The sequence below is a fragment of the Cupressus sempervirens genome, chromosome 8 (genome assembly GCF_028749045.1).
Source record: "Cupressus sempervirens isolate cs-2001-9-10 chromosome 8, ASM2874904v1, whole genome shotgun sequence".
NCBI classification, from domain to species: Eukaryota; Viridiplantae; Streptophyta; class Pinopsida; order Cupressales; family Cupressaceae; genus Cupressus; species Cupressus sempervirens.
Genome location: NC_143125.1, coordinates 15,009,896 through 15,034,241, shown reverse-complemented (window position 1 = coordinate 15,034,241; position 24,346 = coordinate 15,009,896). Strand labels below are relative to the sequence as shown.

The 24,346-nt window shown below is 35.7% G+C and overlaps 8 non-coding genes across 8 annotated transcripts; 6 read left to right on the top strand and 2 right to left on the bottom strand.

The window, feature by feature from the left end:
- Positions 1 to 7,875: 7,875 nt before the first annotated feature.
- TRNAP-AGG (transfer RNA proline (anticodon AGG)) lies at positions 7,876 to 7,947 on the top strand. The gene has a single exon. It is a non-coding gene; the product is annotated as a tRNA-Pro (tRNA).
- A 2,018-nt stretch (positions 7,948 to 9,965) lies between these two features.
- TRNAM-CAU (transfer RNA methionine (anticodon CAU)) lies at positions 9,966 to 10,053 on the top strand. Its single transcript is given in 2 exon segments — positions 9,966 to 10,003; positions 10,018 to 10,053. It is a non-coding gene; the product is annotated as a tRNA-Met (tRNA).
- Positions 10,054 to 16,232: 6,179 nt separating this feature from the next.
- TRNAP-AGG (transfer RNA proline (anticodon AGG)) lies at positions 16,233 to 16,304 on the bottom strand. Its single transcript has one exon. It is a non-coding gene; the product is annotated as a tRNA-Pro (tRNA).
- Positions 16,305 to 16,598: 294 nt separating this feature from the next.
- On the top strand, positions 16,599 to 16,670 carry TRNAP-AGG (transfer RNA proline (anticodon AGG)). Its single transcript has one exon. It is a non-coding gene; the product is annotated as a tRNA-Pro (tRNA).
- Positions 16,671 to 20,713: 4,043 nt separating this feature from the next.
- TRNAP-CGG (transfer RNA proline (anticodon CGG)) lies at positions 20,714 to 20,786 on the bottom strand. The gene has a single exon. It is a non-coding gene; the product is annotated as a tRNA-Pro (tRNA).
- A 231-nt stretch (positions 20,787 to 21,017) lies between these two features.
- Positions 21,018 to 21,089, top strand: TRNAP-AGG (transfer RNA proline (anticodon AGG)). The gene has a single exon. It is a non-coding gene; the product is annotated as a tRNA-Pro (tRNA).
- A 1,237-nt stretch (positions 21,090 to 22,326) lies between these two features.
- On the top strand, positions 22,327 to 22,414 carry TRNAM-CAU (transfer RNA methionine (anticodon CAU)). The gene is given in 2 exon segments: positions 22,327 to 22,364; positions 22,379 to 22,414. It is a non-coding gene; the product is annotated as a tRNA-Met (tRNA).
- Positions 22,415 to 23,269: 855 nt separating this feature from the next.
- Positions 23,270 to 23,389, top strand: LOC149541345 (U5 spliceosomal RNA). The gene has a single exon (XR_016355808.1). It is a non-coding gene; the product is annotated as a U5 spliceosomal RNA (small nuclear RNA).
- The last annotated feature ends 957 nt before the right edge of the window (positions 23,390 to 24,346 follow it).

Here is a 24,346-nt window from a genome sequence, read left to right as displayed (position 1 = left end):
GCTAAACCTAGAATGTGCATAACTCCATTGATTCCCTTTACTCGTCCATCAGGAAATTTGATAGTGACCCTTCCACGTCCAACTATCTTTAGGTGAGAATCATCACCCAAGTACACCTTTCCACCATCGAACTCTTCATATCTTGAGAACCAGTTTCGATGAGAGGTCATGTGAAAAGATGCACCCGAGTCAACCAACCACACATCATCATATGCATGGGCTACCAAAGCTACGATGAATGCATCACCATCTTCTTGAGATTTTTCAGAACCAGAATCTGAGGCTTTCTTCTTCTTCTTAGGCTCTTTATAGCCTTTACAGAAGTGCCCAGTCTTATCACAGTTCCAACATTTTGCCTTGGACTTATTGGAAGTCTTTGACTTCCCACGGGATTTGGATCTACCCTTATTGTTAGACTTATTGTCATTTTTCTTCCCTCTTTTCGTGGATCTCCCACAAACAACAAGGGCTTCTTTTTCTGAAACGAAAGCCTTTCTCCGCATCTCCTCTGATAGCAGCGAAGACACCACATCATCCATTTTGAAAGTGACTAACGTGCTTCCGAGAGCCATCACAAGATGGTCCCATGAATCCGGTAAAGAACACAAAAGTGTGTAGCAATGATCCTCCTCCTCTAACTTGACACCAGCTGATGTCAACTGTGCAGCCAACAGATTAAATGCATTTAAATGATCCATTAAGGATCCACCTTCCTCCATTCGCAGAGAATACAACTTCTTTCTCAGGAACAACTTGTTCACCAAAGATTTGGCTTGATACACGACCCCAAGTCTCTCCCACAAACTATATGCGATTTTCTCATCTAGAACATTTAGAAGGACTGCATCGGTTAAACAGAGTCTTATGAGACCCTTAGCTTTGCGGTCTTTGATATCCCAATCTGCTTGAGCTATAGTTGTTGGTCTTGTAGCGCTTGTAGTTGCTTCCCATAGGTCACGATCTTCCAACATGTCTTCCATCTTGAGTTTCCACAACTCAAAATTAGTGCCATTAAATTTCTCCACCTCCATTCTTCCATATGATGAACTCGCCATCTCAATTTGCAAATAAGATTCAGGATGCTCTACACAAGACTCCCACTCAACTTGAGATTAGCTCAAAAAACCCTACCCAACAACTAGGATCAAAAGTTGATCAAACTCTGATACCACTTGTAAGGAAACTCAGGTGCGGAAACAGATTCCTACACTAATCTCATAAGGAAAGTATGATGCAAATCCTATTAAAATCTTCTACACTTACAGATTCAATATCATGTAAACAACAATATTGCAGCCAAACATGCATACAGAAAATAGACAGAGAAAGGAACACATAACACAAGGATTTTTCGGTGGGGAAAAACCTTTTGGTAAAACAACCCCACCCTTTCAAAACCTGCACAATGTATTATCTTCAACACGAGGTTACAATACACTTGCAATGCAAGTTCAACATCAACAACAGAAGACTCCAGTAGCTACTCATAGTACCAATAATACACCTTTTTTGCATCTCTTCGCAACCCTAAAAATGCTTATAACGTGCGCTTCACTTTAGGGCTACTACCAAAAGGTAAACCGTATTAGGGTTTTACCATTCTTCAAGAAAATAGGAACCCCAAAAAAAATTTACCCCACTATTGGGGTAGAGTGTACAGTACTCAAATATCTTAGTTGCCACATGTCTTCACCTATCATTGAATCTTTCTAACATAGCTCTTACGTGTCATAGGAATCCATCATAACCGTTTTAGTCACGATCTCCTTACACACAATTCAAGATGTCGACACATCAACATTATTTGCAAGAAATACATTTTACAAAACAAATAATAAGAATAGGAATTATACAAGGTTGAGACACCTTATTCCTAACAATATTTAGGGCCACAACCTCATCATAGTCCAACCCATCATCAAACGTGGAATGCATTTTGTCACACCATCAAAGAGTAGCATTGTGTTTATTGGTAAGTGTTTCAATATTATCCACTATGGTGTTTAACGTGGATAACATAGGAGCCAATGTAGGTATAGTATTATATGTGGTTCGCAAAACCCTCAATTTGTCGAGATTTTCAAATATCAAATCTTTGATTAGTGGAGGTTTTGAGGGTGTAGGGGATCGTTTGGTGGACGATTTTAAGGGGGCATTGGATCGTTTGGTGGAGGGTTATGAAGAACATTATTTCTTGCCTCAGTATCATCATTTCGGTCAACCATACCTATTAATTTGCAAAACATAATTTCTATTAAAAATAACCTAAATTTCAACAATTTCTATTATAAGAACATAATTTTTAACAAATTCAATTAAAAATAACTAATTTATAATAAGATTCATTCATTCAAAAAAAAAAACTTACTAATATCGTATACCCATTCTGAGATAGGATACTAGAAATAGGGAGCTCTCACACACACACACAAAAAATTCAATGTGAAAACAGCGCTCGGGTTTTTTTTCTTTTAAATCAATGTTACAAGTATCAGGTATCTGATATGAAATCGGATACCCGATAAGGCTTGGTCCTAACTTTTTAGCTTTGGTATTAGGATGCGTGGAAAAAAGTTAGAGTGGATTTTGAAATGCTTTTAGACGTTTTCAAACTCTATTTTTTTCACATTGCCACTTTTTGGCACACCATGATCCTATACATACCCGTTTGCCCAATTTTTATATTAGAATGTTCACTACAAAATGACACATATAACTCATGGTGTGTTATGTCCAACCAATATTTTCTATGATGTTCATATTGGCCATATGCAATCATATAGATGATAACATCTCTATTGTTTGATAAAGGACGAGTGTTATCAATCCAAAAATGATATGACTAAATTTTTGAATCCCTCATCAATCCTATCAGAATGAGGTGCTCTACACATGATTGACCAATTGTCTTCCATATTACTATCATCTAAAATTAATTTTCTCTTAACATATTCTCTCATTGTTTTCCTACTAAAACCCATTTTAGACGAAATTGAAGATATTTGTCTATTTTGGGTCATATTCTTATTTAGAACAAACATCAACACCACTTTTTTTTGCCATGGACCTATCTTTAGTTCAAGTCCGTTTTCCTATGTTTCTCAAACCTTCTTTAACATTTTCAATCACATCAGTTTGCATGTTGGAAAATCTTCTCTTCTTTGATGTTGTGTCTCCACCTAACAATTTCAATGCCTCTTGCAACTTCTTTTGTGTAAGCAAAAGTGAAAGCAACTGAACTTGTTTAAGTATTTTAATGTTATCAAATTTAGTCATTATTTTCTCTTATCGTCTTATTCATTGACCTTTTCTTAGACAAACTTAAGGGTTGAACAATAGATGCAAGTGTTCTCAATTTATCCACATCAATTTTAAGTAAATCGTTTAACTTTTTATGAGAAATTTTATTCTTTATAGTTTGAGCAATATTTATGAGTTCATCCATACCAGGAAGAGCACCTGATCCTGACCCTTCTCTAACTTCTTTTACTTGAATTTCTATAAGGAGAAATCTTGAGTCTTCTCCAACATTCATTGTTTGAGAATCTACAGGGAAAGATTCTGACCCTTCTCTAACTTCTGTTACTTGAACTTTTGTAAGGAGTGATCTTGAACTTTCTTCAACATTCATTGTTTGAGATTCCATAGGCAACGATCTTGACCCTTCTCCCATAAGTACTTCTTGTACTTGTGTTGAGCCTCCTTCAACATTTTTTGCACCTTCCCCTTGTTGATCGTCGACAATATGCTTATAAATGAATCAAATTAGACAAAAAATAATATTTATACATAATTAAATTCAAAACCATGAAAATAAACAAATTTAATATATATGTATAATTACATACTTGTTTTATTTCTATGATAACGTGCCAAAGTTTTGTGAAGATTTCTTTGTTTTGCTTCATGAGATTTATTCCTTGCATGTTTGCTTTATCTTCCTTTCTTGTTTCCCATAAAAAAATTGTGGTTGCCTTCAAAAATTTGCATTTACTTAAAAAAAATTGTCTTCACTTTCAAAAATTTGTCCTCACATTTTTCCTCAATGTGAAAGTGACCTTTTAAGGAGTTCGGGTGAACACAAGCTTTTTATAAATGTTTGGGCAAACACATGAAAACAAAAAATTGGCTACCAAAACTTAAATTTGTTCACGCGAACATACATTTCAAAATGTTTTCAAAATGATCTCCTACTATAATAAAAAATTGTCAGATTGTGTTGCTCGGAGCAAGATTTCCAATGACTAATTTTAATACGTATTATATTCATTAAGACATTCAAATATGAGTTTAACTCATTATAAGTTGATTAACGATTGAACATCAACTGACTTTGACACTTCGAGAAAAATTGTAAATTAAGTCTTCTTTTTTTTGAAAAATCTCTAGAAAACAGATTATTGAGTTAGCTTTCTATTGAAAAAAAAGAAAATTTGATTTATGATATATTGAGTTCAAGTTATCCTTGTCAAAATGAACGTATGTCTGAATTACGATTGATGTCACTTCAAAACTTTATAAACTATACAATATTCAACCAAATTGAATCAAACCAATGCATCCTCTAGATATTGATGTTACAAATCCAACATCAAAAGAATCACCTCATAATCATTTCTAGAAAAAGAAAAAGAAAAGTTATGCTTGTTAAGCAGACTATCACTCTTTAAAAAAAATATTTTTCATATGTACCACTTTTCAAAGGAGAAGAAAAACTTGACATAAATAATTTTTTTTTAGAGATATAGTCACTTGAATGTGAGGTTTGTTTCAAAAATATTGATTTCAATGTCAAAATTGGTCAAAAAGTGGTACCCACTATTGTGGGATCACCTATATATTTCTCTCCTTACCAAAGATATATCCTTCAACCTTTTACTCTCCTCATATGGTCTCTTCAACTCAATCTTCAACGCATCATCAGATGACTAAATCATAAGCTGAGTCTGTGGCCTTCCTATTTTCAACAGACCCTCATACATTGCTTTCCAATTATCTTGTTTAAATATCACCTATTTCGTCTGTGCTTGATTAAACATGGAAACACCCACTTGCATTACTAGCTGATTCATTAGGGTCTGTTACCCCCACTTTCAATGTCATCAAGTTCCCAAAGGCTTGATCAATATCAATAATTTAAGGCCTTTTGTGCGGAGGATAGAGAGCCCATAATAGCATAGACTTCTCATCTCTACAAATCTAGAACCAATAATCACATCCTTTACACCTTGCACATCTAGTTTCATGTCTTCATTGTGAGTTTTCATCTTATCGCTATAATACATATCAATACGCAAATGTGCATCTCTTATTGCTATGTCCATTATTCTCCAAATGTGATCCGCGATCAACCTTGATCCATCGCTATAGGGAATAGTGACCCCTTTTGAAAACCACATTGCTTTATCATTGTAACACATGACGATCAATCAATCTTGTCACTAATCACTGCAACACAAGCTTCCTTTCTTTGATCACCGAAAGCACTTATCACCATATCATATAGCAATACAACCCACTTCATCACTAATCGCCAAAACAAAATAGCTCAATTTTGACTAGCGATAACATCATCACCCATTGTCATAACCAAAACCTCATCTCCCCACTTGTTGATGATCGTTGAAGGTTATAGTGATACACCTTTCTTTATCACTCATCGCCATATTGACAATATGTCTTCTCTACATAGCGATAACTTGATCGCTATATGTTATAGTGATATCTTGCCCAACTTTGAAGATGACCCTGATGTCATCACCACAATATACACCAATACTTGATGCTTCATCGCTACAACTATTGTGATATATATTTTTAAAACCTTCTATATTCATTGAAATTTCAATCGATCTTCGTCGAACCTAACAAAGTTTAGCTGAATTTTCGACCAGACGTGTTCAAACTTCCAACCAATGCACCGACAATGTCACCATCGTGGGTTTGGCATCCTGGTCGAATAGGCCACCCTTTTTGACCAACATTGAGGGAAGGTTCGACAACCACATATAGAAAAATGTTGGTGCTAATTTCTCAACCTTAACCAAGGCTTTGTCGCAATTGCGACAAAATGATCGACTAAGATATCGTTGTCAGTTTGGCATCGTGGTCGGATGAGGCACTCGTTTCAATCAGAAATGGTCAAATTCAATGACCACAATGGTCAAATGTTGGTGTTGATTTTGACGATGACTTGTGTCAAAAGTTTGACCTAAACAAGGATTCATTGAAATTGCAACAAGGAAAATACCGACAAGGACATTTGTGGATCATTTGACCAACTTGGGTAGAAAATTTGACAAATTTTCATCGAAAATAGATGCCAATTCTGCTAGTGGTATTTCTTGAGCTTTTGAGGTTTGAACCCTTTCCCAGTTTCGACTACATGGTATATACTGTGCAAAAGTAGAAGTATCTAGTTTGTTTGGCCCCTACTATTGAATTATCTCCCTCGTTTAGTCCTTTTGACCATGTAGTCTAATATTTATAATACTGCACCTAATAATATTTTAATTCATTTATATATATACAACAAGGCTTGTGATGAGTTAGGTAAAATCATGTAATTTGAATATTGTTGGCTATGCTATGAATTCTGGAGATTGTTTGGGTTTTCAAAAAAATCAACATTGCCTGTTAGTGCATTACCCCCATTCCATAGTCCAATTTGAAACATGTTTCATCTTAAAATATTTGCATTCTATCTTTTCTTGCACAAGACATGACTAAAGCTCTCCGCGACTCTTGTTACAAGAGTAGGTATTGGTGACATAGTTAACATTCAAAATTAGTTCTCTTCTATTTAAAATAAGTATTGAATTTATTTCCATAGATAATACACCTATAAAGCTATAAAGGTAACTTTCTAAATAATGTTAATTCTAAGGATTTAAAAAGTAAGTACATTTATTTTCAAGAACATTAGAAAACTAATACATTTTAGAAAAAAATTGGTAAAAAGTTTATTGAGATTTGAATATACAAAGTTTATATTTTAGAAATAATTTATATTTATTTTTTTAAAAATATATAGCCCTATATTTATTTTAATAGAAAAAACTATTCATTGAAAAATTAAAAATTAACTTAATAGTTTTATCTAGATTTTAAAAATAAATAAATACTATTTTATATAACTAGATTTTGCTCTTATAGATTCAATTGTGTAGAAAATTTTTACATCAACTTTGAAGATCACTCCCCATCCATCGTCTCAGAGGATTCAATGAAGATCACACTCCCCATCCATCATCCCATAGGATTCAATTACGGATGACATTTATGATCTCCCAATTCTCTCATTCTAATAGTAAATCAAGAAAGTGTGAATATTAAAATAATAAGTATTCTCCCCATAATTAAACCAAGAAACAAAGTGGCTCTATTATATTAAAAATTAATACACTGAAATTTTATTTTCTTTACAAATATTATAATTTTTTATATACATATATATTGTTGAGAAATAAATTGGACATATGTTCATACGTTCTGCTGATAGAATTGAAGCACTTGGAAATAGAGGAACATTCTTGAGATGCCAATGTTTTATGCAATCAGTGTAACATTCATTAGAATTGTTTTCACAGCTCTGAAGCTGCCCTCAAAATGTATTGAATTTTCTTTCACAGATAGACCTTTTGTCTTACTTTACTCAAGTATGGAATTATATTGAATTTTATCTTCAAACAGTAAAAGATATCTTAGAATAGAGCCACTTTCAGGGTAGCTGCAGTAAGACAGATAAAATGTATGGAATTTTCTTACACAGCTGCCCTCAAATGTATGAAAATATTCAATCAGTGAAAGATGGGTTGGGTAATTTTAAAACTATGTAAATAGCATGATAAAATTACATAACAAAACTACCAATATGGGCATTTGGTCTAGTGGTATGATTCTCGCTTAGGGTGCGAGAGGTCCCGAGTTCAATTCTCGGAATGCCCCCAACTTCTGAAATGCAATCATTATGACATTTATATCTCCTGTGATGATTATAAGGTCTTTTGCAAGGACTTCTTTCGAGTTCTTATTCTTACAGTCATTAAAATTTCAATTTATTCTAAACTCATCGACCATAGAGACAATGTTGGATGTGCAAGCTATGAATCTGCTTAACTGCTACAAATAATGACATAATCCCATGTTTTTAATGAGAAAATTTGCATCCATATTGTCTATAATCCAAATCCTTGAAGTTTCTTCTACATGGGTACCCTTGCTACTTCTATTGATATCTAATTATAAATTTTAATTTCTTTTGCATGGGCGAGTTGATAGGTGTGAAGCAAACATTTGTAGAGTGAAAGTGTAGTTGGAGTGATCTACTTAGTTTGTTGTATATAATGTTATTTAAGTTTTGAAGAAGAAATAATTATGTGCAAGGTGGGATACAATATCTGTAGACTGCAAGAGAGGAAGGTATGAGAGAATTATGTTCTACTTTGTTGTAAGCGGCAACATGATTATGCATAATCGCTTGTATGAACTTTACTTGACAAAATGATAGTATTAACATAAAAGATCAATCATTAGGCTGACTGACTTGCTATAATTCACAAATTTTATCGACTCATAAATGCATTGGTTGCATTTAAGTGATGCTTTCAGGCTTAAAATATTAAGCTTTTTCTGACCTCTGGTTGTTTGAATTCTCTCGAGGTGATCTTATGTCTTCCGCTCCCTTCTTTTGTAAATATGTAACTTTATATTTATATTAATTAAAAAGAACTACATTAAAAAATGTTATGTCTTTTCAGATGTGAAACATGCACTTTCATTACACAGAACAAAATACTGAAAAATATATGTAAGCAATGCACAAAAAGGAAGCTGTAGGGAGAAATATATAAAACCAAATCCGGCTTCCCATGGAGAGAGATCAGTTGTCTCAGCATTATGTTGAGCTTTATATTCAAATACCTCTAAAATAACTATAGGAAATATAATTGAATCCAAAGATAGCCTGGAACAATATTTATTCTCCTTCCTTAAAAACACTCTATAGGTAAATATGTCAATGAAATTTTCATTGTGGTAACAAGATACAACTTTTAACTTTGCTCATAACTCATAACTATGATCATTGATAAACAAGTTATATACTGACTTGAACTAGTCCTAAGAGCAGTCAATCTATGCCAACATTCCAGTGACCTATATAATAGATTCACTTCTTAAATCTGGCTCTTGTATGCTCATTTGCCAGTACAAACTACTACAAAGTACTCTTTCAGAGCTACGAAATGCATATTCAACTTTGCCATTAAACTCAAATCACTTTAAGAACAAATTAGTATGGGATGGTCAATGAGTTCAGAAGATATAATGAAGTCTGACAGGTAAAGTTCTGTAAAATCCTGGAAAGGTGAATGTGATGCAGAAATAAACTGTATAGTTGACAGAAACATGAACAATACCATTAGAAAAACATCTAAAGCGTGCTTTCGTACTTCAAACCATTTGAGAAGAGTGCTTCAATATAAATGTTGAGGGAAATTGTTTGAGACTAACTTAACAAAACAATTTTTATTGCAGTCGCTTGAAAACAAATGCTGCAGAATGATTTTGGTAAAGCAAATAGGAATAACTAAGGGCGAGAAGATTACATCTAGTAGAAATCAGCTAGCGGATTGTAGAATATATCAAGATATTTTTGGAAGAGCCTGCAAATTAGACCATTAAAGTGGGAGCATGGACGAGATGAATAATGTGGACGACAAATTTGGTTGGTGAAGAACTAGGGCATCGCACCCGCTTATGTCGAAATATTGGAATTGCATATGATTTCACAACATCAGAGTGGCGCAGCGGAAGCGTGGTGGGCCCATAACCCACAGGTCCCAGGATCGAAACCTGGCTCTGATAAGAGAACCTTATCAGCAGAGGCTTCTATGGTTTTGTTATTGCCTTTGGGGTATTTCGTTAGCCTATTTCCCTGATTTCAATATGGTCAAAATCAGCTCGGGGTGGTGGCGCAGTTGGCTAGCGCGTAGGTCTCATAGCTAAACTTGAGTAATCCTGAGGTCGAGAGTTCGAGCCTCTCTCACCCCACCCATTTTTTGCTCAAAATTCCATCTCCATTTAATTTGACATTCGGTAGAAGATATAGGCAAATCTTCCTTCAAGCAAAACCCAAAATTGAAATTATCCCCATCCAGAGTCAATCTTTGAAACCATTGTATTGGATAGAGTTCATTTTTTCTTCAGATTCATAGCCAACGATTTTTAAAATACCATAGAACCTTAGGAGTTATTGGTTGGCCACTCAACATAATTAAAAAGTGCTTGTCCATAATTAACATTATACATACAGAATTTGAAATGGTAGTTATGAAATGATAGTTAATATAATAAGAACTAATAAATTATAATACCAAAAGAAATAATTAGATATCTAGCAATCCAATCATGCATAATCCACTTTCATACATTAAATATCCAATAATGAACTGGATTTGACCATAGGAAATTCCCTTTTATAAAGAACTGATTTGAAACCCAAAACAGAGCACTATAGATCCAAAACTTGAAGACCATTTCTTCATTTCTAATTCTTAATTCACAAGATACTGTTATTAACAAAATAGAAGTTTAAGGACAACGACATTGTTTTAATTTTTTACCATTTGTATATACATTTATTTGTATTGTTCTCCTCATGTTTACAGTCCAAAGCTAATCTAATTTCAAGAATATTTTCATGCACAGCTTTGAAGTCAAAAGCCAATCTGATTTCCATTAAACTATAAAATATTCAATCAGTGAAAGCTATGGTCGCTATTTCATCTACACAAACTTCATGATAAAATCGATGGACAGGATTGTGTTCCTAGAGGTAATCTGCTATAAGAAATGTGAGGGTAATTGGTCTAGTGGTATGGTTCTCGCTTAGGGTGCGAGAGGTCCCGAGTTCAATTCTCGGAATGCCCCATTTAATAAGAAGTGCTGCTTAGTTTTGATGGCATCTTTATGAGTTCTTTTGCGAGGAGTTCTGTCTAGTTTCTTAGTCCTACCAAGTTTGCCAGTCAAACTCTAATGTTCCTTAGTCTTCTACTAAACTCATCACCATAAAGACATTTGTGTTTAAAGATAATCTTCAATGCCATGAAATACATGTGCCCGAATATTCAAGCTTACTGTCAGTTACTAGCTGCAACCATATTTGTAGTGCAGTGCAAGTAGGCAGGTTCCAAAATTAGCAAAAAAATTCTGCTTGATTGGAAAAATGTAGTTTAAACAGAGAGGATTTACTCTGGGAAACGCGAGATTTTTTTTTTGGTTACTGGTAGGCTTCCTCCAGACCTTCAAGAATATCCACGACAAAATAATGTCCTCCCAGCTTCAGTTGCTTTGACATTTGGTCCGATACTATTTCATACTCTCAACTGAAAAGAATTACATGATCCTCAAAGGTTGGATAATGTGTATATACAATTTCAACAAATGGATCAAGTACAGCTTCAAAGGATGTAAGGTTAAATGTAGTTGAAGTTATGCTAATGGCAACTGCCCCTTGAGGAATATGCTAGATTTCAACAATTCTCATTAACCCTTCTCACAAACATCGAGGTTAGTTCATCCGAATAGCTCTAAAAACATAAGAGAGTAATTGGGTGGTTAATTCTTTAGTTTTATGTATCCTATTTAAACAGTCGTGAAATTTCACAATTCATTTCTTTCCCTCTCAAGTCAATGATATAAGAAGTTTCAATTCTAATCCCACCAAATCCATCACTGGCACTACTAGGGGGAATGCCTCCGGTCTAAGTATCCACGCCATGAAGCAAGAAGTTTAGAACTTGGGAGAAATGAAAAAATGTTCAATGAGATAGACATTCTTTTCGGACAGTTGTTTTTGTTATATGACACCAATTAGAGACAAAGAAGTCCCTTTATTTCTTTGTTTAAGAACTAAAGCATTCTGCCAAATTGTCTGCACCTATGAACTCAACTCTTCTTTCTATTATCATTATGAGGTTTCAGCACCCATGTAAAACATGTCAACTTATTTGCTGTTAGCTTATGAAACCAGCTTTCACAGTTTAGACCTTTTAAACATTTCACAGTTTAGACTTTTGTTGACTGAATTTCTTAAAAAAATTAAGGACCTTCTTTAAGTTCCAAAAATATTGGCATCATTGTCCATCACCATTTCCTTGTAGTCCCTATATTTTGAACCATGGCTCTCTAAAACTAGGCACAGAAGAGAAGATGTAGAAAGAAATATATATAATCAAATCTTGGATCAAGGATCCAAGCCACGGCATGAGGGTCCACCTGGGTCCTCAAAGATCCAAGCCACAGCCCGAAGATCCTCGTGGATCATAATTTCATTTTGTAATTCGGTAATTCAATGATTGTGTTGATTTTCTTTATAATTGTGAAAATAAATCAATTATCAAGTATATTAGATTCCGAGAATCATGGATTCATATTATAAAATGACTTAGTTTTAGAATTATGTATATACACGAACCCTCCACAGATCATAATTGGAAAAAAAAAAATAATTGAATCCACAAATCAAGTGCCCGAATCAGATTGTTTGAACAACTGAACTTTCAGACAATTATAAGAAATATAATTGAATCTAAAGATCTCTTTATAATATATGTTCTCCTTTCTTACGAGCATTAATAAATGTAGTAACTTAGAAATTTTCGTCTTAACAATAGAAATTTTAACTCCGTTCATAACTATAATTATTGATAAATATACTATTGAACTAATCTTAAATGAATCAATCTATGCTAACAATCCCTCTTCAATTATTTCAACATAAGAAAGAATGATTTGCAAATGCGAATCCATACAAATTTGCAACCCATCACTCTATATATTCATCACTCTATAAATATATAGTGTGTTGAAACTCTTTTAAGATTTCAAGACCAGGTAGTGGCAAGAAAGCTTTTCACATTACATGGGTCAACCACTCCCACACCATAAACTCATTTGAATCTTCAAACTAAACATAAAAGGATCATTGATAAGTGCACATCTAAATAAAGTTCAATTTAAACTCAACTATCAACAAATAAAGTGCTGAATTCTGGTTCGAGACATTCATAAGTAACAGGAGCTTTCCAGCACATTCACTCAGTACCTATTCCAAGATTGCCGTGAAATGGATCAAACAGATTGGGTTCAGTTCAAATAGTACACGAATCTCCATTGGAACAGAACAGGGGTTTAACGGGAAAAAAACGATTCTCATTGCTGTCTCTTGAAAATAAGTGCTGCAGAATGATTTTGTTAAAGCAAACAGGATTAACAAATGGCCAAAGGATTAAAGTAAGGGCATCGATCTGAGTAATGTGGAGGAAAAACTTGCTTGGTTTTAAATTCAGTAGTAGTGGACTTGAGGAAAATCACTAAAAACACATCGATAATTAGAGGAAAATTCTTTGACAAAGAAATGAAAGAATTGATGATTATTGTGTGCAACAAATCAGAGTGGCGCAGCGGAAGCGTGGTGGGCCCATAACCCACAGGTCCCAGGATCGAAACCTGGCTCTGATATGAGATTTCTATCAGCTGAGGCTTCCACAATATTACCATTCCTTTTCCGTTAGAAAGTATATATATAAACGTATATCAGCTGACGGTCAGGAGGGGTGGTGGCGCAGTTGGCTAGCGCGTAGGTCTCATAGCTGTGGTTGAGTAATCCTGAGGTCGAGAGTTCGAGCCCAACTGAACTTTTGCATATTCAGTATTCATCATGGAAATGTTTGTTGATGCACTTCCCTTCTGTTAGTAAACTTGCCATAAAACTAATTTCGCACTAATTTCGCCTACTGCTGAAACAATATACATTATATCATTTTAATGTGATGAACATGTTTGCAAGATTAGCATACTCAAAGCTTCAACTGTTTATGTGTGTGTGCAGAGTTAAAAATACAAATTTAACAAGTTCTGGCATGTGAAGTTGATTCCCTTGTTGAGCAGCTTATGATGTATGCTATGATTTGTAAAAACCTCTTTGGTTCTATTACAGGTGGGATTTCTAATCTTAATCTTGTTGTTCAATGGACACACAAGTGTTTGGTGGGGTTTATGATCTCTTGTTGCTCTGATACGGTACGCTCTGATACCACTTGATGACAGTACGCTCTGATACCACTGACGAAGGTACGCTCTGATACCACTGACAAAGGGCCACACCACCCTTACCAACTCATGACAAAGAATGCAACAAGATCTCTCAAGATCCAATCCAAACCCAAGCTAGCCCAGATCCACACTCTGGTAGAAACCTCCGAGATCTCAACTTGTGCTCACAAGCCACCAAGCAACCTCCTTGTTTCTAAACCGCAGTCACTAGCTCTTCTCCAACTTTATCCAAGATCCAAGTGTAAACTGCCTCACATTCGGCGCTCTGTCTACACTCACAACTCTACCATAATCCTGCTGTAAACTGCCTCACATTCGGCGCTCTGTCCACAGACTCAGGAAAACTCACTCTTCACTTCCTCCTTTTCTTTCACACCTTGAAGCCTTCCAAGCTTTCCAAGCTTCACCTTCCACAACTTTTCACCTTTTCAAGCTTTCCTTCCAAAACTTCTACTTCCCAAGCTACTCCTTCTTAAGCTTCTCCTTGAGCTTCTACTTCTCAAGCTACTCCTTGAGCTTCTACTCCTCGAGCTTGATTAGAAATGCTCATATGCCTTGCTTAAATAGGCACTTACCACCCCATGCATGACTTATCCACAAGCTTTTAGAATTCCTCCACAACCTTCTACAATATCCACAACTTTCTACAATGTTCATAACTTTCTAGAATTCTACCACACACCTTGATAAATGAAATGACAACCATTTATTTTTATTTTTTTTCTATTATGCCACCTATGCACTTCGAAAATAGAAATCCTCTTTTTCTTTCTTTTCTCCTTTTTCCCCTTTTTTATTTTTTTATTATTTCTCCTCTAATTTTCGTCACTTTCTCTCTCCTCCAGATTTTTTTTTTTTTTTCTTTCAATAATTTTCCCATACAAGATGCTCCTGCATCATGCTCAAATAGTACGATGTGTTTGGTGGACTCACATTCTTCCAAGTTCGAAGTGGAGTGTTGTTTTACAGGTGGAGTTTCCCAAGTGATAACGGGGTTTCTATTTTGACTCTTGGCCCACATTTTTTTAGTGCTGAGTTGGGGTTTCCAATTTTTTCCTTGATTAGCCGGGGTTTGAGATTAGCTCTTTTGGCCACATTCTTTTCTCCAACAGCTAAATGGGGTTTTTAGCTCACCCTTTTGGCCACATTCTTTTGTCTAACAGCGAAGCAAGGTTTTGGTGCGTCTCTTTCATCACATCCTTTGTTGAGATTTAGTAGATGGGGGCTTCCCAAGCATTAGTAGAGTTTCTAGTGTGATTGATCATTGGTCTACATTTTTGTCTATTATTGAAGTGAGTTTGGTGGGGTTTCAAGTTTATAATTCCACTACATTCTTCCAAATCTATTTGGTGTGCTTATTTGACCACTTTCTTTTGTTCAAGTGCTAATAGGACTTTTCGACATGGTTCCAATGGACTTCGAATGTGCTTACAGTGCACCTTCACTTTAGGTGCACCCTTAGTGTGGAACAAAAAGTTTGTGACACTTGAATTTCTCAAAAGATCACTCATCTTAATACTACTCCATACAAAACATACTTAACAATAGAAATTCTAATAAAATCTAATATATTTCCACTTCACATTGATTGCAATTCTATCTTTTCAAAAGCTAAGGCCTGTGTGTGTTTTAGTTCCATTGTTGAATTTGTATATATTTACACCAATAGAAACATGAACGATACCATTCGAAAACCATCTAAAGTATGCTTTCAAGCCCCATACTATTACTGCAGACTGCTGCATTTTAACTGTGCAGGTAATTTGTTTGGGACTCTAATTTATATTCCTATTCATATCAATTGAAACAAAACAGGAGTTTTTATGGAAAATCAATTTTTGTTGCACTATCCGGAAAAGAAGTGCTGCGAAGTAATTTTGGCAAAGCAAATAGGATTAACAGAGAGGCAAAAGATCACAATCCGTAAAATTGGTTTATTTGCCAATTTAAGAGAAATGCAAGATGATCTTGGAATAGCCTCAGCTTTGACTATTGAAGTGAGACCACAGACCTAAAATTTGAATGATGTGGATGGCAAATTTGCTATGAACGGACTGATAAATGCTAAACCCTTAAAAACCTTATAATTACAGATTATTGTTTAACATTGAGTGGGGGCATTCCGAGAATTGAACTCGGGACCTCTCGCACCCTAAGCGAGAATCATACCACTAGACCAAATGCCCACATTCAAAAAGTCTCATAGGTCCAGTGTTTCTTTGTGAGCACACGCCTGTGAATGGATTTTATTACGAAGTTTCTGTAGTTCTACAATGACGTCCCATTCTTTTATTAATTGATGCTCTAGACTTATTAGTTCATTGAATATTCATGTTTTGTGGAAATTGGCCTGGCTTTGGGCTCAAAAAGAAGGCAAAATTTTCTCTTTTTTTGGGGCAGCTGCATGGGTTGGAAATGTAAGAACAGAGTCATAAGTTATAGCAACCGACAAATTATGTCCGAATCTTTTTCACGTACGAGGGCATTTGGTCTAGTGGTATGATTCTCGCTTAGGGTGCGAGAGGTCCCGAGTTCAATTCTCGGAATGCCCCATACCCTGAAAATCTTAAAATCAGTTGGTTACAACTTCTTTCTAAATGGTTACACCGTCAATATTTTTGGATTGCAGTCCTCATAAAGATATTGAGTTTAACAAAGATATCAAAGACACCCAGGTGCAGCAAGGCATATTAAATATTTTCCCTCCAAAACTATGCAGTTGATAAGTAGGAGATATTTTCCTGATAGCAATATCAGGACAAATTTAACTTGTTAATATCTCCATCCAAACACTAAAATGGCCGAGATCCAGGACTGTTTTTCTTCATTTGTCAAGATGAAAAGTTTTCCATCATGAATCACTGCCTTGTGAGGTTTGTAGATGTACTGCTAAAACTGCTGTAAATGTTCTCATTGCTGTCACTCATGCCAATGTCTCAACTGGCCCTGGTGATACTGCTCTCTCTACTCATGCTTCATAATCTTGTTCCCCATTCTCAAATAGCTTTGTCAGTATTGTTACACTCTCTTAGTTTCAGTGTTGCAGTCATTGTATCAGTCATCGTTGCTGTGACAGTAATGATATCAACATTCTCACTAGGAGACCTGAGTAGTTGGAAATATTGGAGACTGGTATTGGTACTGATATGGTAAATTTTCCAAAATAGGAATGGGAATGGTTGAAGATGTAATTTATGCACTCTCTCTTCCTAATGATGGATCACTGAGTGTGATCCAATATGTTGATGTTAAAAACACATACAATCGAATCCAAAAATAAACTGACATTTACTGTGACTGTTTGTTCATATTTATGTTGCATTTGTTTAGGCTGTCACTTGTGGGAATACATGGACATAAATCCATGGCTCTCTCGGAGCTTCCATATGCCAGTATACAGCATGCATTTCTTAACAGGACTATCAGAGATTGTTTGTAAATTTTATGCTCCCCTTACAAACAACCTTTTAACATTTTGTAACTGACTTTAGGATTACTTGCCTGTTGAGGAGGTCCTCATAGGCCATGAGCTGCTCCTTGATAGCAGAGATCATATTGGTCATTTGGAGAGCTAAATTAGCACAAATCAATTGGACTTCAATTTTTAGGGGAAGGAAGGTTCAAGAGAGGGGAGCCTTATCAAACAACTTCCAAAGGTGAAAATGGTGAAAGTTAGTGGTGAAAGTGATCTCATAGTGGGAAATGGAAAATCTGTGAATGACTTTTCAGTATCCAGCAAAATGAAAGATGTTAGGAAACTTGGTCATGAGGGAGGGCTGTAGCAATGCAGCATGTGAGTAAAACCAGCAGAACTACTGGTTGGACTTAACCTAAGCATAGAATGGGGAAGAGGAGGGTGGTTATAGGAATTTAAGGCATTTCTTAACTGGTAGTTTTGCATGGAGAAGTTTCCATGTTGTGAGGGGTAATTCTGAATAAGCTTTTGACTGCTGTATTAATAGGTAGAGGGGCTCCATTGAATTGGATCAACTAATACTAGCAGATAGGTAAAGTAGCAAAGTTAAGCCCACTAAACCTAGACAAGTTATTTGAAACTAGCTGCCTGGCCTTCCACATGCTACTAAATGGAGCTGATTTGTTTTGTGGACCTCTAAAGGGGAGCTAGCAAGATCTTATCATGCCAATGAAGTGTGTCCCTGTTAGATCAAATAGGAGAAGACCAAAATATTGTTATATCTTATTCACAAAGATTGATTATATTTAAAGGCATAGAGGACAGTTAAAACAATGGAACAAAAATGGTCCAGGAAACTGAAAAAGCAAACGAATGGGGACTATTATAAAGTTTCAGATGGACAAAAGAAGTCCCCCGAAAAACAATGTTCGATTGCATTTTCTTGAAACTAAGAACATCGACGACGTAAATAATGTGGACAAACTTAGCCTGGTAAAGAACTGTGAGGTTCAAAACAGAATTTCATGTTGGCGCAGCGGAAGCGTGGTGGGCCCATAACCCACAGGTCCCAGGAACGAAACCTGGCTCTGATATGTGAATGTTATCAGCAGAGGCTTCTGCAATTTTGTTATGCTTTTTAAGGTTTTCTTTATCCTATTTTGCCAGCAGAACCCATTTTAACATCTAAGGGCTCTGACAGAGAACGTAAGTTAAAAAACAGTGAAGGAGAAATTCCAGTTCAATTTCTGTTGAACCTACATGCAAAGTATATATGTTAAATTAGCGTACACAAAAACTTCAATTTTTATGTGCATGCAAAGGTCACAATACAAAGTTAACAGGAAAGATTATATCCTGCACTGAACCAAGTTGAACCAGAATCTGGAGCTAAACAGAGCTATAAGAGAGACTTATCTTATGATGCATGTTATGATTTGTAAGAATCTATAGAGTTTATACTTTTAATCTTTGATAAATAGAGATATCTTTCAATGTTGCTATTAAGAATCAATTGTGTAGTTCTTTTGAGTCAAATTCAATCCTAGTAGTGATTCACATGAACCCATCCATCTTTTTAAAGAATGAAGGGAAGGCTTAACATTATTGAACCACTACTCATGAATAAAAGGTCAATTTAACTACATAGTTGAATCTTGATAACAATATCACAATTTTAAGCTTGTTTATCAATTGATACAAAGTGTTTGGTGGAGGTTCCAAGTCTTTTGTTACTTAGTTTACACTAGTGGAATCACATTCTCTCTAGTTTGAAGTGGGGTTTTAGGTTCACTCCTCTGCCCACATTCTTTTGTCCAAGTGCTTAGTCAGCTTTTTTGTTCTTTTTGTGTTAGAGTATCTGTCATTTTGTAGGTGGGCCTTCCCAAGTGATAACTACAATATGGTGTGACCCTTGGCTGACATAAGTGTTAAGTCAAGTTTAGTGGTGTTTCTGATTGTTGTCCTATACATTATGCCAAGTGAAAAATGGGTTTATGGTGAGCCCTTTTGGCCACATTTTTTTTCCAACTGCTTCCGGTTTCTAGTGCACACCTTGCTTCATTCTTTTGTCCAACTACTAAGCAGGGTTTCTGGTGTGCCCCTTTGGCCACATTCTCTTTTTTAATGCTAAATGGGGTTTTGGTTGAAGTATTGAGTGAGTTTTTCTTAGTTGAGGTTTCCCAAGTGTGGGTTTCTAGTGTGATTGGCCTACATTTTTGTCCAAGTGCTGAGTTGGGTTTGGTGGAGTTTCGAAGTGTTTCCTCCAACCACATTCTCCCAATTCTATTTATTTGTACATTTGGCCACATTCTTTTGTCCAGGTGCTACTCAAATGTTCCTTGGTGTAGCATTTGGCTTGTCAATTTGCAAGGATATAGAGGCCAGAGATGGCATAGTTTGTACTCTAATGAAATTCTCTCACTAGGTTTTCCAAGGTAAATGCCTTTTGATGCCCAAGCTGTGTTTTTCCATGTGGTCCTGGTTATTTTCTTACAATCATTTGCTGCACTTAAAGCAGCTCCATTCTAAGCAACATTTTAGGCAATAGCTAACATAATTAAGTTCGTTCTTTTCTCCTATAGATAGAGAATATGCCTGCCAGGAGAAAACTATGGAACTGGGTACAAAGTGACAATCCGGTCGATTAATTTACTGACTTGTATATTTCATCACATTCTCCGTGACCTTACTAATCTGATTCAGAAGATATAATGAAGTTTTGACTGCCAAGTTTTCTGTAAAATCATGAGATGTGAATGTATTGCAGAAATAATCTGTATAGTTAACATAAACGTGAACAACACCATTAGAAAAGCACCTAAAGCATGCCTCATACCTTTGACTATTACAGCAGAATGATTCACTTTTAAATGTAAAGAGATTTTGTTTGGAAACTCCATTTCTAATATTAATTATATCAACTGGAGCAAAACAGGGGTTCAAGGAAAAAACAAGTTTTATTGCAGTCTCTTGAAAGTAAGTGCTGCAAATTGATTTTAGTAATGCAAAAAACGATCAACTAAGAGCTGGAAAATTACAACCAGTAATGAAAGAAGATTTTGGAATAGCCTGCTGATTAGAATATTAAAAAGAGAGCATAGACCTGAATAATGTTGATGGCAGACTTGCTGGACTTGGAATTCAGCACTATAATTTTGGGAAAAGCTATTGGACAAGAGTTGGTTCATTCCGAGAATCGAACTCGGGACCTCTCGCACCCGAAGCGAGAATCATGCCACTAGACCAAATGCCCAATGTAAGGCGTCCTTCCTTTATGAATCTCACTACCTACATTTCCACAACAATTTTTTCTGCAAACAGAAGTGTATGCGTGGATTTTACTATGACTATTAGGCAATTTTACATTGCATCTTTTTTAATAATATCCATGCATAGGCTTTTGTTCCCAACAAAAGCCGTTGTGTAAAATACTGGGGCTGACTTTTATGACTTACTGTAAAACACTTCAAAATAATTTTCATCAGGGCATTTGGTCTAGTGGTATGATTCTCGCTTAGGGTGCGAGAGGTCCCGAGTTCAATTCTCGGAATGCCCCATTTAAGTGCTAAAACTGTAATACCTATTTTCCTGTAAAACGTTAAAAACATTGTTTTTAACTACAGCAATGCATATTACAGAGTAACATAAATCTAACCTTGTTAATAGCTCTATCCAAACACTACAATGGCTGAGATTCAATACTGTTTTTCTTCATTTGTCAAGATGAAAAGCTTTCCATCATGAATCACTACCTTGTGAGGTTAGAAGATGTAAATATTCTCATTGCCACCATTGCTATCACTCACATCAATGTCTCATTTGGCCCTTGCGACACTGCTATTTCTACTCATGCTTCATAATCTGGTTCCCCATTCTGAAGATTATCAAATAGTTTTATCAGTATTGTTATCATCACTGCTGTGACAGGGGTAGTTGGAAATATGGCGTACTGGTATTTGGTACCGATTAAATTTTCCAAAATAGGAACGGGAATGATTGGAGATGTCATGTTTCAATATAATCTAATAATTTATGACAGAACTTTGAAAACAAAAATAGTAAAGGCGATATCTGCTTAGAGCTTTACAATGACAACTAATCAGTCGCACAACTAAATAGGTCCCTGTCAAAAAGGCAGCACCATCAGGAAATCCCATCATTATAACTTTGCTTGGAATTTAATATCATCCAAAACATCAACAGAAAACATTATGAAGGCTTATTTAATTTCTTTGGTTTTTTTAATCTAAGTATCATCAGATTATCAAATTATAACATGGACAAAACAAGCCCCCGGAAGAACATGTTTTTTATTGCAGCTTTTTGAAACTAAGCGCTGCAGAATGAATTTGGACAAGCAAATAGGATTAGCAAAGGGCTGAAAGATTACAACCAGTAAAACTCAGTTGGCAGACTTGAAGAATGTGTCAAGATGTTTATGGAATAGCCTGCAGATTAGACCATTAAAATAAGAGCATCGACGACCTAAGTAACGTGGAGGACAAGCTTGCATGGTAAAGAACTGGGGCATTCTGCCAGCTGAAAATATAGAATTGCCTATTATGTCAGCGGAAGCGTGGTGGGCCCATAACCCACAGGTCCCAGGATCGAAACCTGGCTCTGATACGAGTTGATATCAGATGAGGCTTCTGTAGTGTTTCGGTTTTTGTTATCCTATTTTGCCAGCAGATTCGATTTTAACATCAAGGGCTGTGAGAGGAAGATTTAAATTAAAACTCAATGGCCGAGAAATTCCAGTTCAATTTCGATCATATGTATATGCAACTCAAGGAGGGGTGGTGGCGCAGTTGGCTAGCGCGTAGGTCTCATAGCTGAAGTTGAGTAATCCTGAGGTCGAGAGTTCGAGCCTCTCTCACCCCAACTAAAATTTTGCTACTGTATTCATCTTCGAACTGGAATATCGCTATTGTCGATGTACTTGCTCCCTGTTATTAAACTTGCCATAAAACCTTAAATATTTATGTGTGCGCAAAGGTCAAATTGATTCTGCTTGCCATAAAACCTTAAATATTTATGTGTGCGCAAAGGTCAAATTGATTCTGCACTGGAACAAGTTGAACCAAAATTAAGAGTATTTTGTGGTCTCCAAAGCTTTGTCAAAATATGAAAGACAGTTTAAGAAGGGCCTTAAAAAGTGCTCTACGAGAGACACATATATGTTGAGCATTTTACATATATGTAGATTTATAAGGAACTGTTTTTGGACTACAAACATTTACACCACCTTATTTTGTCATATGTTGCTCAAGTTTTTCGTTGTGGCCCCAGTGCACCTAAGGTGTCGCACTAGGTGTGTCCACGGTGTGCCCTTACTGTGGCTCAATTTTGCTTGAGATACATTTCTCGTGTCTCTGAGATCAAACCCTAGTATGACCCTAATGTACTAATTACGATAAATTGCTTTGATCATACAACTCCGAATCCAGGGATCGAAGATCGAACATGCAACCTTCAGGTTTCTCTCAACCGAGTCCTCTTCGCTTCCATTTAGTTGCAGAGCTAACTGGATCCACCAGAATAAATGAAGGCAGGCGTTCTCTAAGTAAACAGATGAGATTGAAAAGAGGGCTCACATTTCTGATGAGGAAAATTCCACTGCAGTTTGCGGAGGAGCTCTGTTCAATATGACTCTTAGTCCCACATCCGTTTGTTTATAGAATTACTGGAGGAGAGATGGTATTAATAAGGGAGGTTGTTCCCCCAATTAAATCACGGAGCCGCGTGGTGAAGACAAAGCGAACTATTCTTTCGCCTTTTACTAAAGAATACCGTGTCTTCGCCACTGAAAGCGGCATACGCCTATTTTTGGAGGCTTCCCTCTTTCTCAGAGGAGGTCCACAGCACAAATAAAAAATGATTAAATGGCAAGCTCCGAGTCATTGTTTTATTAATTTGATTAGCTGTATTGAATTGCATATATAATCACATTTTTAGTGACCCATATGGTAGATTCGTTTACTAGTCTGATACAACAATTATAATGCTGTTAAAAATCACGAGATGTGAATGTATCGCAGAAATTAACTGTATAGTTGACATAAACATGAACTGTACACCATTAGAAAAACACCTAACGAATGCTTTCATACATTGCACTATTACAGCAAAGTAGTTCACTTTAAGTGTGAGGAGATTTGTTTGGGACTTCGATTTCTGATTCCTATTATATCGAGTGCAACAAAATAGGGGTTAGAAAGCAAATACGATCAACAAAGGGCGGAAAATTACAACCAGAAGAAATTAGTTTGCAGATTTGAAGACAAATGCAAGAAGATTTTGGAATAGCATATTAAAAAGAAAGCATAGACATTAGTAGAGGGGGGTAAATTATGGATGCATACCCATGAGATGAGAGAAGAGTTGTGGGAGGATCGCTGATATTTTGGCAACATTCTTGAAGAGGAGGAGATAGAAGTGACATTTTGTACTTGACATAACAGTGGAGTCGTTATAGGTTATTTACAACCTAAAATGATTTTCCTATTATCTAACTCTATTTTATGAGTTCTAAAAGACTCACACCTAGAAATAGAGTTCTAAAAGACTCACACCTAGACTATTTGGTGTAGGATCCCACAAGCAAACATACATTGGCACTACCAAATAAAATCCTATTAATTTTCTTCAATTTTGGTTTGTTTTGACATGTATACTTTTTGATTTGTATATATTTGACAATGGATTTGAAGGGTGAAAGGAAAAGTTTAAGATGAAAATGTGGTCAGAAATTGTTTATCAATTTGTAGTTGTCTGATAGAGGTGTATACAAATCTAGAGCATCGATAGGGTTTA